This window comes from Chiloscyllium plagiosum, chromosome 19 (assembly GCF_004010195.1).
Source record: "Chiloscyllium plagiosum isolate BGI_BamShark_2017 chromosome 19, ASM401019v2, whole genome shotgun sequence".
Classification (NCBI taxonomy): domain Eukaryota; kingdom Metazoa; phylum Chordata; class Chondrichthyes; order Orectolobiformes; family Hemiscylliidae; genus Chiloscyllium; species Chiloscyllium plagiosum.
The window spans coordinates 6,779,250-6,785,013 of NC_057728.1; positions in this window are offsets into that span (position 1 = coordinate 6,779,250).

The window sequence follows — 5,764 nt, forward strand, 5'->3', positions numbered from 1 at the left end:
GGTGCCTGTGTTTGTAATTTTATTTCATTGGTGACAGTCCTGGTCCATCTCAGAAGGTGGTGACTGTGTCTGGGGTCCATGTTGTTTCAGGTTTGAGCATGATCTGTTGTGGCTGCAAAAGGTAGTGGTCACTACATCCCAGAGTTGTGACTGGGGCAAGTGCACTTCAGTGCGACCTCCGGTGTATGCTGTCGTGATTTAACTCTAAAGGTGCTCCAATAATCCTGCTCCACAAGCCGTCAGAAAATGTATACCTTCCTAATTAGACCACTAAAGGTGATCCTTTACCTGCCTGTTATTCAGGATAAAAGCAATTGACGTCAGGTTTCATCACTGACAGAAAATAACTATTTATTGTAATATTCGTAACTTTTTAAAAAAAAATTGGCAGGGAAAAGAAACTTTACGAATCTGCCACTCTACAACTTAAAATATATTGCTTTAGAAAATGCACTTATTCACTTTTTAAGGCATATTTTAGGTCAAAAAAAAAAAGAGGAAAACAAAATTTCAAAAATCGTAAGTCCAAATCATGAGGGTTTCAAACAAACGAACAAGAATAGGCCTGTCAGTCCTTTGAGCCTGTCCCATTATTAATAAGATCTTGGCTAATCTGAATTCTACGTTCCTGCATACCCCATATAATTTTCAACCTTAAATTGTCTCATGATTCCTTTCTTTAAAATCATGACACACTGTTGTTCAGAAAGCAATGGGATGATAGTTGGGTGGCACAGTGGCTAGCATTGCCTCCTTGTGGTGCCAGGGGCCTAGGACTGATTCCAGTTTCAGGTGACTGTGTGTGGAGTTTGCACATTCTCCCTGTGTCTGCGTGGGATTCTTCTGGGTGCTCCAGTTTCCTCCCACAGTCCAAAGTTGTCCAGGTTAGGTGGTTTGGCCATGGGAAATTGCCCATAGTGTCTTGGGATATGTAGGCTAGGTAGATTAGCCATAGGAAATGTAGGGGTAGGGAGGTGGAGCTGGGTGGGTTGCTTTTTGGAGGGTGGGTGTAGACTTGATGGGCTGAATGGCCTGTTTCTACACAATAGGGATTCTATAAATCTTGGTCTTAGAATTCTTTCTTTGGTGCCTTTTTGGCTTCTCCCACATGGAGAATGGAAGAGAGAGATTTTAGTTAGATTCTCAGAATGTCTCTGATTCCATGCATTTAGAGCTTAGTAACATACATCAGGACAACCTGTGACTCTCGATGCCACTCAGGTTCATGCCATCTTTCAGACTGCTTTGAAAGCAACAATTTGTCTCGATTTATCAATTTGCAACTCACTAGCATCAATTATGTTGTAAACTCAAGGGCACCCAATATCAGTTCACTTATTAGGATTGCCTTCTGACTGTCAAAAGCTTCTAGACACTCTTCTGAACACTGTACCTTTGCTTGATTTTGTAATAGAACTGTGTCAACTTGACTGAGGTTTTGAAGAAGTAACAAAGAGGATTGATGAGGGCAGAGCGGTAGACGTGATTTACATGGACTTCAGTAAGGCGTTCGACAAAGTTCCATATGGGAGACTGTTTAGCAAGGTTAGATCTCATGGAATACAGGGAGAACTAGTCATTTGGATACAGAACTGGCTCAAAGGTAGAAGACAGAGGGTGGTGGTGGAGAGATCCTTTTCAGACAGGAGGCCTGTGACCAGTGGAGTGCCACAAGGCTTGGTGCTGGGTCCATTACTTTTCGTCATTATATAAATGATTTGAATGTAAGAGGTACAGATAGTAAGTTTGCAGAAGAGTAGTGGACAGCGAAGATGGCTACCTCAGATTCCAACGGGATCTTGATGAGTTGGGCCAATGGGCTGAGAAGTGGCAGGTGGAGTTTAATTTACATAAATGTGAGGTGCTGCATTTTAGGAAAGCAAATCTTAGCGGGACTTATACACTTAATGGTAAGGTCCCAGGGAGTGTTGCTGAACAAAGAGACCTTGGAATGCAGGTTCATAGCTCCTTGAAAGTGGAGTCGCAGTTGGATAGGATATTGAAGAAGGTGTTTGGTATACTTTCCTTTATCAGTCAGAGTATTGAGTACAGGAGTTGGGAGGACATATTGCGGCTGTACAGGACATTGGTTAGACCACTGTTGGAATATTCCATGCACTTCTGGTCTCCTTCCTATCGGGAAAATGTTGTGAAACTTGAAAGGGTTCAGAAAAGATTTACAAGGATGTTGCCAGGGTTGGAGGATTTGAGCTATAGGGAGAGGTTGAATAGGCTGGGGCTGTTTTCCTGGAGTATTGGAGACCGAGAAGTGACCTAATAGAGGTTTATAAAATCATGAGGGGCATGGATAGGATAAATAGACAAAGTCTTTTCCCTGGGGTGTTGGAATCCAGAACTCAAGGGCATAGGTTTGGGGTGAGAGAGGAAAGATATAAAAGAGACCTAAGGAGCAACTCTTTTCATGCAGAAAGTGGTGTGAGTATGGAATGAGCTGCCAGAGAAAATGGTGGAGGCTGGTACAATTAGAACATTTAATTGCCGGGTGCTGGCAAGTGGGACTAGATTGGGTTGGGATATCTGGTCGGCATGGACGGTTGGACCAAAGGGTCTGTTTCCATGCTGTACATCTCTATAACTCAATGTTAAGGGTAGAGCTGTTGTACTGAAGCTAGCCAAAAGTTCTGATTTAAACCCACATTCCCAGAAATCTCATTGTTTTTCATTTACTTTGAGAAATGTGAATTCAAACAGAGACTTTACTTTCACTGTTCTTGGCACAAAGTCCCCTTGCCCTACGAAGTTCTAGCAATCATTGCTTTTGCAAATTCACTCTTGGTGAGATTAATTACTAAACTGGTTAACTGGAATTGTTTAACCAGGTCTTCTTAGTGTTTTGCATGTTCTTCCCAGGTGTTAACCCAGATTACGACATTGTTAATTAAACTACATAGTAAGATACTTTAGCTACAATTTGATTCATAAGTTTTTGAAGTGTAGATTCGAAATTGATTTCGGGATTTTTAAAAAATCAAATAGCATGACTCAACATTAATGTAACCATTTGGTGTAACTAGAGTGAATATATTGCTTTAGCTGTTGATGTTCATTATACTTACCCTGAATCCTTCAATAGATAATTTTAGAAAGAAATATGGCACTGCCAACCCCATCTATACAATCTCTGAATTAACAAACTTGGTTTGAATTTAATTTCATTGCTGCATTTACTTTTTTCTAATATAATCTATACAGAATTCAATTGACCAAAGTGGTTGAAGAATAAACCAATGGTAAACTCCAACTGCTTTGGTGAAGTTTAATCCAGTGTTTTTACAGCATGTATTGAATTGCTGTTTCCACTTGAACTTTTCTGGGTTTATCAATAAGTATGTAGTTTTATTGGTACTAATCCCCTCACATCTGCATAATACTCGCTAACATAGTATATCTTTGTTTATCTCAACAGACCCCTTGATTTTCCTAAGTAACCTAGCAATTCCTAGCAATTCCCATTGTCCACCTCAAAGTACAAAATTATGGTGTCTTAGCTGACTGTCCAATATTTCTGTGCTGACTAGTAGGGGTCAGCTAGCTCAGTTGGCTGGAAGATTAGTTTCCATTACAAAATAATACCAACAACATGGGTTAATTTCCCACACCAGCCGAGATTAATATGAAGGACTTGCCTGAGGTATGGAGACCCTCAGGTTAAACGACTACCAGTTGGCTGACTGTCATGAAAGAGCAGCCTTATGGCCAGGTAAGACTATGACAACTTTACCTATTGATTAATAAAATCAAAGGAAGTTCACTTCATGCCTTGCCTGTCTAACTCATTGTCTTTGCCATTCTCTACTGCTCTTTATACCTGATACATTTGTTTATTCTTCTCTTTCTCTCTATAATACCACTTTAACATGGTTGTGTTTGTGTGTTGTGTTTATGTATTGTAACATTTTTCTTCCTGCAATCATGAGTACTTGCCAGATAAGTCACTTTACTAATCCTCTTGACTTACCTTGTATGGATCACCTAATCTAGCCAATCACCCTATAAAGTTAATAACACAAGTACTTCATCTTGTGTTCAAAATGTTGTTGAAACATGTTTGCCTGTTTTTTAACCTTTGATCTTTTAAAAGTTTGAAAATGCTCCTCTACTACTTTATACATTTCTGTGAGTCTCTTTAGAAACATGGACAGATGATCCAACATGGAAAGCTCATCTTTTTGCCTTAAGAATGTCTCCTTCATCCATTTTCATACACCTCTTATCCCATGACCATAGATCAATTCCAATGCACTAAATCCATTTGATTAATTTGTGGTATCAAATAGCAGGGAATCTAATCCTTTGTCCCAAAACAGATCCTAGAGGTACACCACTAGGAACTGAACTCCAGGATGAACATTTCCCATCAACCACCACCCCCTGTCTTCTTTCAGCTAGTCAATTTCTTATCCAAACCGCTAATTCACCCTCACTACCATGCCTCCGTATTTTCTGCGATAGCCTACCATGGGGAACCTTATTAAATGCCTTACTGAAATCCATATACACCACATCAACCGCTTCACCCTAATGGTAAGATTGTTGGTAGTGTGGATGAGCAGAGAGATCTCAGTCTCCATATGCATAGACCCAGGTCGATAGGTTTGTTAAGAAGGCATACGGTGTGTTAGCTTTTATTGGTAGAGAGATTGAGTTTCAAAGCCATGAGGTCATGTTGCTGCTGTACGAAACTCTGGTGCAGCCGCATATAGTTTATTCGCCTTCTCAAAGAACTCAATAAGGTTCTACCCTTCACAAAACCGTGTTAACTATCCCTAATCAAATTATTCCTTTCTAGATGATTATTAATCCTATCTCTTATAATCCTTTCGAAAACTTTACCCAAAACTGAAGTAAGGCTCACTGGTCAAAATTACTAGGGTTGTCTCAACATCTCATGTCTGCCTTACTCACCTCTCCTTCACTCACAGCCATGTTTACCTCTGGTTTCTTGGTTGTGATTAAAGCTACAACTTGATCCATGATGTTTTTGTTTCGAGTTCCCTTTTTGGACTTACTCTTATAAACCTAATAATTCCCTAGGTCTTCCCAGATAACTTATAGTGTTTGGAACTGAGGTATCCGCCCCCTTTATTACAAGAGAAACAATTAGGTCTTTGATTTTAAGCTCTGCCCTCATTACTGATCTGAGGAGGGAATTATACAGCATTCCCAACTGTCTTTAATTTATAGAGTCATGCAGCATAGAAACAGACGCTTCAGCCACCATCTCTATTCTGACCAACAAACACCAAACAACACAAATCCAATTTTCTGCACTTGGTCCATAGCCTACTATGCTCTGGCATGTTAAATGCTCATCCAGATGCTTCTTAAATGTTGCAAGAATACCAACCTCCACCATCCTCTCAGGCAATACATTCCATATTTCCACCACTCTCTGGATAAAAAATATTTTCTCAGATCTGTTCGAAACCACTTACTCCTCATCTTAAGCATATGCCATATTGTCTGAGATACGTATGGGAGGGGAAGAGATTCTCATGATCTATCCTGTCCATAATTTTGCATACATCAATCAGATCGCCTTTCAGCCTCGTCTGCTCCAAGGAAAACAAAACCAGTCTATCCTACAAAGAAAATAGTTTACTTGCCTTCCTTTCACTCTCCCAATCTCGATCGGGCTTAGGCCCATGGAGGTGACAGAAAAATCATTCAGTTTTAAGGATTAGCGCTGAATCGTCAGCCTTGACTACTACCTGTCTAACACTTGCAACCTTCTGGTCTTTAA